The sequence below is a fragment of the Martes martes genome, assembly GCF_963455335.1.
Source record: "Martes martes genome assembly, chromosome: 5".
Classification (NCBI taxonomy): domain Eukaryota; kingdom Metazoa; phylum Chordata; class Mammalia; order Carnivora; family Mustelidae; genus Martes; species Martes martes.
The window spans coordinates 116,060,243-116,075,316 of record NC_137892.1 but is presented as its reverse complement, the minus strand read 5'-3'; positions in this window follow the sequence as shown (position 1 = coordinate 116,075,316).

The window sequence follows — 15,074 nt, the reverse complement described above, 5'->3', positions numbered from 1 at the left end:
ACGATCCAAGTGGAACTGAATGCGACAGGCAGGCATTGACAGGCATCCAGGCAGCACTCCGTGCAGGGTGAGCTGTGGGAGGAAACCAGGAAAGACAACCAGGGTCAAGCCCTGTCCTCGTCCTCAAGGAGAATACCATAGGGCAGAAGTTTTGACACAATGCCCACAGAATGCAAATGCACGACAGTAGATAAAACTCTCTCTGGGTTGTAAAGTGCCGGGAGGAGTCCGGAAAGGAAGACATTACATAGGCCTAAGGAAGGGAAATTTAGGAAAGGGTGTAGAGGTGAGAACGAGCAGGAGGGAACCCAGACTTCATCCACCAAGCATGAAAGCTTCCTCCGGCCTGCCGTTGCCCTAGGCACGGGGATGTAGGGCCTAACAAGCCACGCAGGAGTCCCGTTTTTGTGGCTCTTACTTCCTAGCGGGGACAGAGACAAATGCATAAATACATAAGATAATCTCAGGTATTGTTAGAGCTATGAAGGATAGTAAATGAAGTGATTATCATAGACAGTGATGGACCGGGAACACCTCTCAGAGGCGGCGCCGTGTCGTGATCTGGGAAAGAGCATCCCAAGTCATCTGCAGATGTTGTACACTGCCAGAAATCCCTGGGGGGAGGGCAAAAATAGGCACCTGCATGAGAAATGATAGAGACCTTACTATAGCTAACACCATAAGCATCCTGGGGCTAACAGGTTTATCCCGACCCAAGAATCCTACATCCAAAATGGGTTTAGATACCAAACCAGGGGCAACGTGACTTGGTCGCCTACAGAGAAAAGACACGCACCCTCTTGCAGAATGTTGTCCCTCCCCCACATTTTCTGACATTTCCCAGGCTTCTTCCATTGTCCCCCATTGTCTGCCTGAGTGATTAATATGGAGGAGGGAGCAGAGTGTGGTGGAGCCAAGTGGGGGGTGGGTTGTCCCATTCCAGGCCTGCTGCTCCCCAGACGAAGGGCAGGAGCATAATTCCAATTTGCTCTTTCTAATTCCGAGACAAGCCTAAAGGCCAGGCTGGATAGACGTGAGAGCATCAGAAATGTGGGTCAATCATTGACCTGTTGTGTAAGGTAGATTTTTCATGGCCACTTTTGCTTACGTCTTTATTTTTATTGGGTTTTTAAAAGATGACTAGAGAGGAAAATAAGGTATTATTTTGTTCAACAGGTTCATATCGAGCACCTCTCCTGTGTCCACTACACTGGTCTTCCCCGTGGACCAAGCAAAGACACGATGCAGTAGAACCCCCAGGTGCCTTTGAGGAACTGCAGCTCTGGGGGAGAGCTGGTGTGGGTTCATGTGAGACCCCACAAAGGACAGGCTGCAGAGGAACACTGAGGCCAGACCTTCAGGGGCCTTGAATACCAGGACAAGGAATCTGAACTTCATCTCCTAAGGCAGAGACAATAGAGAGCCATGGGAGGCTCTGAAAACAGGGCAGCGTCCCTGTGAGATCTGTGCTGGGGGACAGGCAGGACACAGACATTTCCCCAGGAGAAGAGTGAACGGTCCCAGGATGTGACCCTCTTATTCAACACTTGGGGGGCTACATGGTTAATCACCTGCAGCAGAGCGGACCTCCTCCCCACCCGGTTTCTTGGCCGCTGTTTGAAGCAGCTCAGCACAAGGGGCCCAGGGGTGGGAGCCAGGACTCCTTAGGGAAACAAGCACGGTCCAGCAGTTGCTACACTGCTCAAGACGGATTCTTGCCCCCAGAGGGTCACAGTGCCTTCCCTCTGAAGGGAGTGGGAGCTGAAGCTGCCTCAGTGTGGCTTAGAAAATAGAGAGAAATTGTCCAGCCCAGGCAGCACTTAAGAACGTTTTGGAAACTTCGGACCAGGTTTGGTTTTGTTCTGTTCCCAGGCCCTTAGAGTAAGCGGCAGAAATCACCGCTGCGGGCTGATGTCCCCCATGGCTCTCCAGCTCCCACAAGCTACCAAGGACCTTTCCTGGCCCGCAGCCACCGCCCACCCCGTGGTGGTCATCTTCTTTCCAAAACTGAGCCTACCTACCCCAGAGGGACCAGCGTTCACCAGGTCAGCTCCGGGCAGAGGTGCAGGGTGACCGGAGGCTGGGAACAGACAGGGCCACGTTCATACCTGGGAGGGACTGGCCAGTTCCCACAGAGGGGATGCCAAGTTAAATACCTGTTTCCCGTCATCCAATGGTCAGAACAGCCAAATGAAGTAGGTACAATTCTTTTCTTTGCTTCTCAAACTGAGGCACAGAAAGCCACTTGCCCAGTCACTCAGCTCAAATTTGGCAGAACCTAGATTCAAACCTGGTTCAGATTCCAAAGCTGAGGCTCCTGCCCACCCCTCAACCGCCCCCTCTCGTTTCTTTCTAAGCATTTCCCTTGGGCAACTGCTCTTTCCTCTGCCCGCCGAATACCCATTGCCTTGCACTTATATTTTCTTAGCTAAACATCCAGCTCTTCCCATGTGTGGCTTCTATTTCAGGAAAATCTCACCTCTGCCATGAATTAACTCTACGACCATGGGAAGAGTCCCTTCATCTGTCTGGGCCTCAGTTTGCTTTTCGGTAAAATGGGGATGTCCTGCTTATTTTACAGAGTCAGTGAGGGGATTAAATCAGTTCATGGGCCCCTAACCCCTCAGTAACTTGTGATGGCCACATAAGCAGAAGCTCTTACGATGATGCAGAAATGACTCCGCTAGTTAGAGGCTCAAGCCCTTCCTTGCTGGGCAGTAAGCACCCAGGAGGTCTCCACAAATAGACTCAAGCAACAGGTGTCCGTACTGGGAGCAGCTCTGTACCAGCCAACTCCACTGACAAAACTTGCTCTTGGCTCTTCCCACAGAGAGAGGTCACATTCCATGGCCCAGCGGCCCGGCACAAGGAAACAGCCCTGCCCAGCCACACTGGATGTTGAACATTCAAGGGGCTCTGTTTGTTTATAAAGGTGTCCAGGCGTCCAAATTCTCTTGCTTGTGGCCAAGGCGAGAAGACAGGGGAAGAAGGGGAGGGGGTCCAAGGGAAGCATGGAGACTCTCTTTGTTCTCAGCTGTTAAACAGAAGCTCTTCCTCCCCAGGGCTGAGGCCAGTGGCTTTCCCCACAGGCCGGCTGTGCTGCTGTGTTCACAGATCAGTCTTGGGTCCGACCGAAAAGGAGCCTAGAAGCAACATTCCAGGGCTCTTGTCACATCTGCTCCGGTAGTTCCTAGAACCATTGTAACCAAGTATCGCAAACTGGTGGCTTAGAGCAAGAGGAACTTTCTGTTGCTCTGGATTCTGGAAGTCCAAAATCAAGGTGGTGGCAAGGCCACATTCCCTCTCAAACTGAAAGGAGAAAGGTCCTCCCTGGCCTCTTTCAGCTTCTCAAAGCCCCAGGCATCCCTTAGCTTGTGGCCTCATACCTTCAAACGCCCTCTTCCTTCACCTGTGTCTTCACATCGTCTGTGTCCCAATTGCCCCTTCTTATAAGGACACAAGTTGTTTTGGATTAGTCCTCCCCTAAGGACCTCATTTTGACTTGGTCATTTCTATAAAGGCCCTATTTCTAAATAAGGTCACATTCTGGGGTACTGGGGATTAATATCTTTTGCAAGGACACAATTCAACCATAATGCCCGCCCTCCTCATTCTGTGTACCAGGTAGGGTGGGGGAAAAAAATGGCTCAAAAGATTTAGCTTCGAGTCTCACTTCTGTGCATAATAGGCTTCTTGGTTTTGACCAGTGATTTTGAACGTGGTTCCTTGTCTTGCAGACTTGGGGAAAAGACTTCATGAGATCATAGAAATCACTAACTTTAGAGATTGAAGTAACCTTGGAGATCATTAAATGTTTCCCAAAATGCTCACAAGAGTACTGAACCTACAAAGTTATCTTTGGATAACAATGGGAAATGGTGCTATGTGTCCCTCCCAGATATTCTCAATTGACAAAGACCCTGAAAAGTCCTGCAGTATTAAAAAAAAAAAAAAAAAAGGAGAGAGAGAGAGAGGGGTTCTTTTTGTCCCAGCATCTCCTAAACTCATTTCATCATTATTTAGGTAATCCCTGGTAACATCCTCTCGATCACCCGTCCACACTTGGGAAATGCTCAGTAACACTTCTAGTTCATTCGAAAACCAGAACTTAGACTTTGATCAGCTCTGACATAAACTACCTATTCCCAAATTTTCATCTCAGGCTCAGCTTTGAGGGGAACCCAAAGTGAGACAAAGATCTCTTTGTTTCCCAGAATAAAAACAGCTTTATTGCTATTTAAAAACTTTTTAAAATTTATTTTTAATACTATGTACTCATTGGTAAATTTTCCAACAATGCAGGAAAGAATAATGAAGATAAGTCAAACTCCCTTTAAACCCTCCCACCCCAAAATAACCAGGCGATATGAGATCTTCATCACTTCTGCTTCCTGTTGATTGCACACAGAGGTGAGGAGACTCAGGAACAGGGAAAGGCGCTGGATCTGGAACCAGTGAATTCAGAAGCACATCCTAATGTTCGTTCTTGCTCAAAATTTATGCAAGACCCTTAGCCTCCTTGTGCCTGAGCTTTCCCTTGCCTCTTTAGGGGAAAACATGTCCATGGCAGAGCCCAAAGATTGGTCATATTAATGGCTATCATTTATTGGGTGCCTACTAGGTGCACACAATATTATATTACATGTTATTGCATCCAGGAAATTAGCTTAATCTTCATATCTGCCCAAGGAGTCAGTGAGACCACTGAAGCTTTGCTGAGTGACTTGCTTAAGGTCTTACAGGTGCTAACAACAACAGGGTTAGTGTGAGAACTCTGGAGTGCTCTGCGTAGCCGTGACTCTTATGACTTTGTGTACTACATGTTGTAGACATTAGTCATGTTTTCTGAGGTCTCAGCTCCAGTTAAATGCCCTTGCTGTGTTTGGGATGGTTGCTGTGTTTGCATGGTTGAGATGTGCCACAGTGATGGTAGCAGTTCCTTCAAGAGCTTGATATGACAACAGCAGGTGCAGTGGTCCCCATCAGTACAGTTCTATAGAACATTACATCCTTTGCTCCTGGTAGCTTAGCCTTGTGCCTGGCTCTCCATTCCTCCTAAAAGTTCTGAGACCTCCTTGTATCCTTTAGATAAAACAACTTCTCTGCCCAACTAGCCAGAGTCAGCTTCTGTTGCCTGCTACCAGAAACCCTGACTTATAGGTGTTGTATCATTGTAAGAGATGCCTCTCAATACACAAAATTCTCTAATGACTTTCCGTGTCTGCAAAGTAATGAACAAAGTTAGTCAACTTCTGACATATTTGATTAGAGTAAACAAAATGAATTCATTTTGATCCCAAAGAGAATTTTGGCCAAAGTTATATAAGTTGGTTTAAGCCACACCAATCCTATTCCTCACTGATGGTTAAGTCTCCAGTTCACATTGTATTTTGTGCCTGGAGTCTAGGTATCAGAAGCCAACAGGCTACTAGATTTGCCTGCATGAGTCTTCTGAAAGAAGTTTAATTGAAATCATATTTGTCCTTTAATCCAGCAACCCTCAAACTTTATGTTCTCAAAAAGTTAGAGATTAGAGCAGTGCTTCTTCACACCCTCAAAAATACTGAGGACCCAGGGTGCTTGGGTGGTACAGTCAGATGAGTATCTGACTCTTGATTTTGGCTCAGGTCCTGATCTCAGGATCTTGGGATCAAGCCCTGCTTCAGGCTCTGGGCTTAGCAGAGTCTACTTAAGATTCTCTCTCCCTCTGCCTCTCCCCCTGTTCTCCCTCTCTCTCTCAAATAAGTAAATAAATCTTTAAAAAAAAAAAAAAAAAAAAGACAATGAGGACCCAAACAGCTTTTGTCTGTGTAGGTTATGTCTATCCACAGTTACTGTATTCTAAATGAAATCTAAAAAAAAATTTAATTGTTTATTTAGAAATTCATTTTCAAAAATAACAAAAACATTACATGTTAACATAAGTAACACATTTTTTAAAATAGCTGTATTTTCCAAGCAACAACAAAACAGTTAGCAAGAAGAGTGACATTGTTTGACATTTCTGCAAATCTCTTTAATTGTCTGGCCTAATAGATGACAGCTGGATTCTCCTATTTCTCTCTGCTTTTGTCTGCTGCATGTCACATGTCATGCAGCTTCTAAAAAACCACACTCTACACTTATGAAAGAATGAGAATGGAAGAGAAAGTATCATTTTAGCAATATCATGAAAATAGTTTTGACCTCACAAATCTCTTGAAAATATCTCAGAAGTCTCAAGGGGTCCCCAGCCTGCAGTTTGAGAACCACTACTCTAACAGCTAAACCGTTTCATACCTCACATCCCTAGCTTTCCAATCCAGGCTGCAACTGATTCACATGATGGGTCAATTTTACATCCTAATTGTCAGCCTAACAATGTGGTCCCATCCTTTAGCATTATTTTATTCACTGTTCCATAATCTTTCTGCCTTGAAGTATAACTGAAGGCTCTGCTCAAGAAGTCAGGAAGCCTGCCCCTGCCACTGTCTGGCTCTGTGACCTTGGAGAGGTCAGTTGTCCCCTCTACGCCTTAGTTCTACACTTGCCAAAGAGATACTCGTTGACTTTGTAAGACTGCTTAAAAATCAAATCGGGTAATAAGCGTGAAAATGCTTTGAACACTTCCGTGTAATAGAATACGATACAATTTTTTAATGAATGTATTATTTGGAACATTTTGGATTGTCAGTAAAATGACTCAAACAAGCTTGCATTATTAACTCATTTTACTGAAAAGTTGTGATGTGGCATGAGCCTCCGGCCTGGTTTAATCCAGGGGTTCCTGATGGAGTCTGGGTTCTGACTGATGTTTGCTGCCGTACTCTCAACTGTGTTTTGTACAGCTTCCATGTCAGCTAACACCCCTCCTGGTAGTAATAATGACCACAGGACTTCTAGTCCCACCTTCTTATAGTATACCACCTGAGGTCAAACAAAACATCAATTCCAGAAGCTTCCATGAAAGGGAGAAACTTTCTATCTCATAAGTCCCCAGCAAATGTCTCCTGTTGGGTCAAGTGCTCAGCTCTGAACCAATTGCTGGGGTCTGGGTGATGAGATAAGCTGATTGGTACAATCTAATCAACGTCCATTCTGGAGTTTGTGACTCACCTAAACCACTTGGCTTGGAAATTCTACATTCTTCTAAGAATGAGAAGGTAGGAATAGTTGTTTGGAAGACAATCAATGAATGTACAACACAACATCACAGGTCTGCATTTATTGACCAAGGAGAATGATCACTATACTATATTTACTGTATATACCGTACACTATGCTATATTTATCTTATATACTATATGGTAAAAAATAAGATTAAAGAAGACTATATCTATTAAGATCCCCATCTTACAAAATAGATATGGGCGTGTGTGTGTGTGTGTGTGTATAAAAAATACACGTGTGTCCATATTATATATGTCAGGGGGTGTGTATATATGCTTAGTGGTAATGACTGAAGGATGGCATTATGGGTGACTATACACTTCTGTTTGTTAGTTTGTTTTTTGCTATCTAGTTTTTATATAATAGAAAGTAAAATTTCAGTACAGGAACAAGTCTAAGATCCTATAAAGATGTGAAGCATGACCACCGACCATCGCATTCTCCACTCCTATTAAGTCTTCCATCCTGGAACCTCAGGCTGACCTCAGCTACCATGAAGGATGTCACCTAATGGAATCCCAGGCAAAGGACTGAACCAGCCTCAAGAAACCTCTCCCAGCTATGTACATTTTGCTTCAACACCCCTAAAGAATCACAAAACCAGGATCTCTTGCTCAGAATAGAAAGCAGTCTATTTTCATTCATATGCAATTCTAATTTTCACTGGATCATTCCCCTCTCCTCCCCCTCTCCCCAAACCCTCCATCAGCTCCCATGACCTCATCATGATATTTAGAATAATAGTCTTTTCCCACAGATCATCAGCTTCTAAAATAAATATATTTCCATCAACGGAAGCTGCAGAGTCACCAAAATTATTATACCTCGGTCCAGAGTCACAAGCTCATTAGAGACTGATTATTGTGCTTTTCCAAAAAGAATGGCAGTGGACGAACCTGAAGGATTCTTTTTTATTTAACTAGGAAAAGAGATGCATAGGCAGATTAACATCTAAAGCAGCCTTTGGAAGAAGTAATGAGATAGCCAATAGGTAAGAAAATGAGGGAACAACAAGAAAAGCCCCACTAACGTCTTGGTAAGCATTTCACTGGCCCTGAATTGCCCTAGAAGACACCAACAGCAGTGAGGCAGCTTAGTCAGAGGAAGAAAATTCAAGAATGGAAGTCAGAAATTTTAGAGCCCACGTAGTACCTTACTCCACCTCTCTGGGCTTCTCTGGGCCTTTGAATTTGGGTAAAATCAGAGATGACAAATGACTGACATCCCTCCACCATGTCCTTGTTCTTCTTCCTGGCAGCCATTACTAATCCATCCCAGAATCTTCTCCCAGTGAGCCAGCACCCCGTTCCAAGCAGCCACTCTCCATTTATCAATGAGCGTGTGATGCTGTCTGTCATCTGTGGGCTAACAATTTCTAAAATGCCCATAAAATTCTGACACTCTGATTTCCCTTAGCTGACCCAGGCCCATTTCATCTGTTAGATGCTCATAGCAGGCATTTAACCATCCGTCGTAACTTTATTAACACCATTCACAAAACAACTGATAGTTAGTGAGTGCTTATCATTGAGAGGGCATTGGAACAATGGTGACATGTCTGACTTTGGATGTCAGAAGAACTGTCATATGCAAGAGAGAGGCAATGTATTCTGGGTGACCTCAAGAGATGGAACTGGGGCCACTTGATGCAAGTTACAGGAAGAATAATGGTGGTGTTTGCAAGGCCATGGGTTGATCTAGAGGAGAGCATTTCTCTATCTCTGGAGGAACTACAGGCAAGGTGGGCTCGGCCATGCCCCAGGGAGACTGGAAAACACAGATCACAAGGCCAAACACCGACAAGGGCCAGGCAGGTAATGTAATGATGTGAGGTCCAGTATGAGAAATGCAGGGAGTGGTGAGGTTGATGCTGACCAGAGAGCACGTGTGTGGTCTGAGGGGGAAGCCACCAGGCTACAACAAAGGCTGTCTTACATTCACGTTCCCCACCTCCCAGCTCTCCAACTGTCCTAACTTCTTTCATATGAGCCTCCCTCTTGTCATTTCCCCTATAGTCAATTAGCAGTATCCATCACAGATGCACATGTAAATAACGAGAAGATGGTATACGTGGCAGAGCAAGATGCCATGGGAACACAGAGCAAAGGGAGGTAGCTTTGGTGTCGTGGGATTAATGGGGACCTCCTGGAGAATATGGCATTAACTACAGACTCTGAAGGAGGTTGGAGTCCAACATACAGAAGTAAAAAGGCAGGGCCCTCCAGGCAGGAAGATAGCTTGAACAAAGGCACTGGGGTAAGAAAATATTGGAGCAGAGGGAACATTGAGGAAGAGAAGAGAAAGCTGGAAACATGGGTCCCAGGCAGATCACATTAGTCCTCAGATGCTTTGCCAGGGAATTTGGACTTTATGAGGCAGCTCAGGGGCTTTTACACTGTTCCCCACTCTTCAGCTTTCCCACATCAGCCCTCCTGGTCTCTTGCCCCCATCCTTATTCAGGCCTCCCCTGGAAGGGAATGGGAAATAGGCACAACTCATCTGATCGGTGGGTTTGGGAGGGAAATGGGTGTGGGGGGCTCCGTGCCTGTGGACCTGCCTGCTCCCACCATGGGGAGGGAGGCAAAAGTCCTCTCCACAAAGAAGCACATAGTGGTCCTGCTCCACCTACAACCAGATAATTCTGCCTAATCCAGCGATGGAAGTGTTAGTAAGTCCGTTGGTCAGTACAGCTAGAAGCTGCATTCTCCAAACAGCCTCATCAAGAAGAAAGGCAAGTTTTTGATCCTCGGTTTCCTGATTCTTATGTTTCCTTGATGGTCCAGAACTCAGGCTTGCAGTGAAGTCGAGAAAAAAATATGATGAACCCTCTCAAACCCCAACAACAAACCCCTCCCCAGATCTACCAAATCTCAGAAGTTGAAACCCGAGCATCTATCTTTAGGAAAGTTTTCAAAACGTTTCTGATACACAACCCTGGTTAAGAAGTCCTGACATAAGTACTAGGGAGCCATAGAAGGTTTGTGAGCAGAGACATGTGTCAGCAACTGACAGTTGTCTACCCAGGTATCTATATTGTTTATCTTTCTTATTAACAAAACCTACCCAGGTATCTGTATTTTTTATCACTCTTATTAACAAAACCTCCAATTTTATTTAGAGTAGAAATGTGCCCCCTAAAAGGACTACATTTCCCAGGCTCCCTTGCAGATAGGTATGGCCATGGGACTAAGTAGCAGCCAGTGAAAGGAAAGCAAAAATGTTATAGTGACAGCTTCTGGGAAACTTTCTTGAAAGGTGGCTGGCATGGGTCCTTTATGTTTCTTTGTGTTTCACCTATTCTTCTAAACTTCTGCCTCAAATGTGGATGTGATAGCTAGAGCTCCAGCTGTCATCTTGGTCCAATGGCCATCCCCATAGCCTAACAGCTAAATGCTTGAAGGAATTCGAGTCCCAGATTGCCACGGAACCATCAAATCAGAGAAAGAAAGTCCTACCTTGTTCAAGCCTCTCTTATTTTTAGTTTTCTGTCATTTTCTGCTGAACCTAATCCCAACTGGTGCAGAAAGAACATGAACCCAAATGTATTTTAATCACATCACTCCCTGTACTGGGCATATTTAAATTAATCAATCAATAAATTAAAGACCTATAATGTGCCAGATCCTGGGGACAAAATGAGGGACAAAGCAGACTAGGTCCTGCTTTCTTACTGACTGCAATCTATAGGAGGATATAGATGATGATTAAGTAAATAAATAATAATTACAAACTGTAACAAGACCAATGAAGGAAACAAATAAGGTGCTGACACAAGAAATAGGGGAGGTGGGGGCGCCTGGGTGGCTCAGTGGGTTAAAGCCTCTACTTTCGGCTCAGGTCATGATCTCAGGGTCCTGGGATCGAGCCCCGCATCGGGCTCTCTGCTCAGCAGGGAGCCTGCTTCCTCCTCTCTCTCTGCCTGCCTCGCTGCCTACTTGTGATCTATGTCTGTCAAATAAATAAATAAAATCTTTAAAAAAAAAAAAAAAGAAAGAAAGAAAGAAAAGAAAGAAATAGGGGAGGTGGCAGTGATCCAAAGACCTCTAGAAGATGTGGTAGTTAGAGGGGCCTCTCTGAGGAGGTGACACTTAAAGACAGGTTAAAAGAATGAAAAGCAATCAGCTTTGTGAATTGAGGGAGGAGACTTACAGACAGAGGAAATGGCATCTGCAAAGGCCCTGAGGCATATGCAAAGAGCCTGAGCTAAAAAAGAAATTGAAAGCAGACCAGGGTAGCTTGGCCACCAATGGAACAAAGACAATGATTCTCACAGCAACTGGTATTGACCCCTTGACAAGAGGAACAAATCTACTTGAACATGAACATGTTCCCTGCTGGCCCTTATTTTAACCTTTTACATCTTATGTGAAATAACATTCTGAGTATAATGGATACCTCTGTGAAGCCAAAAGGCATGAGTTCATGGCCAAAAGGACGGGACAAACAAGCTTTCCTATATTGTGGGACTGAGGGTGGTACTGGAAAAACGGATGGCTTTCCTGTTGGGAAATAAACTTTGAAGGAGAGAAGAAAATGTCCTTTGAGTTTCTCCATGAGTCCACAAAGCTCTGCTTTCTTAGCCAAACACGCCACACCCCAGGAACTTCCAGATCCCAAATATTAGCATCTTTCAGGAATTTCCACTGAAAGTGTAGTGCTCAGTGACAGCTTTTCAAGAGGGATGAGAAATTTAAAAAAAGGAAGAGAGTGCAGTGCTAATTAGAAGAAAGAGTGGTTTTAAAAAAAAAAAATCAAAATTTCCTGGCAGTTTCTCCAGATCAAGTTGCTAATATGACCCCAAGCCAAGAATTAAGTGAAGGTTACTTTTAAACAAAAGGTGAAGCTCCCAAGGCATTGGTTCTCACTTGGGAGCGCTGGGGCCTTTGCTTCACATGTAAACACTGGGCCTGTCCCCAAAGATTTGAACTAAATCATGGATAGGACCCAGAGATCTTCCTTCTTAACAGGCACCAGGTTTCTCTCCATCAGTGAGAAACACCACCCACCTCGGGCTGGGGGAATGAGCCCTTAGGGAAGAAGGGAGCAGGGCCAGAAGAATGACAGAGGTTCAGAGACACCTAGGGAAGTCTGCACCGCTCAGAGCTGCATTCATATTGGGCAGGGATCACGCCTGGTTCCAAACCTCAGGCTCCTCCCTTCCCCACCTCCCCACCCCCTCCCTCCCTGGAGACACACTTAACCCTCTGCATAGCCTCCTGGCAAAACCCCAGCCCCGAATTAACCCAACTTCCTACCACCCCAAGCAGCTAACTGTGACTAGAAAAGAAGACACAGCTGAGGCCTACCAGTCTTACTTTTTTTTTTTTTTTTAAGATTTTATTTGACAGAGAGAGATCACAAGTAGGCAGAGAGGCAGGCAGAGAGAGAGGGGGAAGCAGGCTCCCTGCTGAGCAGAAAGCCGGATGCGGGGCTGGATCCCAAGACCCTGGGATCATGACCTGAGCTGAAGGCAGAGGCTTAACCCACTGAGCCACCCAGGCACCCCTGATTAGTCTTAACTTTAACCTTCAGGCCACACAAACCTCCCATCCCTTGATCACTGGACTAAGGCCAATGCAGGGGACCCCGTTGCTTCTCTCCTGTTCAGACCATTGCTGACAACTCTCTCCCTGTGTGCTCCTATGCGATCAGCCTTCCCTTCTTCACTGGACATTCCCTAGGCCTGCAGCGTAGTTGCAACATCTCCCATCTCCTTGGCACCCTCATCCCCTGACAGCAACCACCATTTTTCCTGTCTCCCCTAGAGCAAACCTCCTGAAAAAGTTGTCTCTCCTTCCACCTTCAGTCCCTCCCCATGCATCATCCTTGTCATCCCCTTCAGCCAGGCTTCCAACTCTCCATTCTGCAGAAGCATCTCCCCCAGAGGTATCTAGACAGCTCCATATCACCAACCCCATGGGTCACCAATCCTTAGCCTCCACTAGCAATTTTTCCTTGAACCCCCAGCATCATTTGGCACAGTTGCCTACCCTCCCCTTATTATCTCTAGGTGTCTGGGCCCCCACCTTTCCTGGGTTTTCTATCAACTCTGTAACCCCTTCTCTATTTTGATTACCACTGCACCCTTCTGACCTCACTGCTAGAAGATCCCCGGGGTTCAGCTCTGTGTCCTCCTCTCTCCAGCTTCTCTCCTCACTCCCTGGATGGTATCACCCAGGCCTGTGGCTTGAAATACCATCCATATGTTCACTCCCAAACTTGTGTCTCCTGCTCCAGCATTTCCTCCAAATTTCAAACTTGGATTATCTAACTTCTCACTCCACACCGCCTCTTAATGTCTTTTAGGCATTTCACATTTAAAATGTCCAAAGCAGAATTCTTGAGTTCCTTCCCTGACACCCAATTTAAAAAAAAATTGCTTCTCCCCGCCATGATTTCTGTAGCCCAAATGGTGCCCCACTCACCCAGGTTCTCAGGCCAAAAATCTGTCATGCCTTACACATCTCTTTCCCTCACGCTCCACAAGCTGTCTATGGGCAAGTCCCGTTGGCTCTCGCAGCAAGATGTAGCCGAAATCCGACCACTTGCAGTACCCCCACCCAACCCCAGATGCCACACCATCGCCCCAACCTAGGACCACCAGAAGAGCCTCAACTCCTCTCTCTGCCTCCACCCCTGCCCCAGCCCCCCCCCCCCAGGCCTGTTCACCCCACAGCCAGAAGGGTCTCCTCCAGCTGTAAGTCAGATCGTGTGTCATGTCCTTGACCAAAGTTTTCCAACCCCTTCTCGTCACATCTGGAAACTAATCTAAATTCAGCGGGAATAACCAGCCCACGCGCCAGGGCCAGCCTGCCTCGTCAACCTCCTTGTTTCCCCCTCCTGCTTCCTGGGCTGCAGCACGCAGCCCTTCTTTCCGTTCTTCACACAGCCCCACTCATCCCTACCTCAGACGCTTGGCCCTCACCCATCCCTCTGTGGAAAGCCTTTCCTCTTGGCTTTTCCACAGCTCACACCTGCATTTCCTTAAGTTTCAGCACAGATGTTACCATCCCAGAGGCCCTTCTCTTCCCCACCCCATTCTTTCTTCCTTCACCTTGCTTTAATTGCTTCAGAATGCCTCCAACAACCTGTCATAAGCTGAAGAGTGGCCCCCAAAAGGACGCATCCTAAACCCTGGAGCCTGTGAACATGTCACCTCATGGGGCAACAGGGGCTTGGTAGGTGTGATGGAGAATCTTGAAACGGGGAGATGATCCTGGAGTATCCAAGTGGGCCTAGTGTCATCACAAGGATTCTCATAAGAGGGAAGCTGGAGGCTCGGAGTCAGAGAAGGAGGCATGATGGCAGAAGCAGAGGTTTGAACGAAACATGGAAGGCATGAGCCAAGGAAACAGGTTCTCCCCCAGAGCCTCAGGGGGACCACACTTCTACCAATACTTCAATTTTAACCCAGTAACACCCATATCAGATTTCTGATCTCTGGAACTATAAGATAATAAATGTGCATTTTCTTAAGCCACGAAATATGTGGTAATTTGGTACAGAAGCAACAGGGAACTAATACACTGACTGGAGTGATGTTGCATATTATTTGTTGAAATATAGGTCTCTCCCCGCAGAATGCACACTCTGTGAGGACAGGGCCTTAGCTTGTTCTCTGTGGTGGTCCCAGCACCTGGAAGTCTTGGCCAGCATCCGTACTAGTGACTCAATGAATGCATAGCCACTCCGAATTGGTCTTTCTTTTCAGTAATGGAGGAAGGAGGGAGCTTAGAATGAGTAGCCACTAGGGGCACCACAAGGTCCCCAACCGGGCTGAAACCACACCATCAAACCCTGTAGGCCTGGAGTTCGTGCAGGTTTTTTTTTTTTCATCGCTGAGTTTAGGTGATTCCATAATCTCCGCGCCCCCTGCTCTTGTCACATCTGAGCTAAGTAAGTTCCTGTGATGCAATTCCAACCAC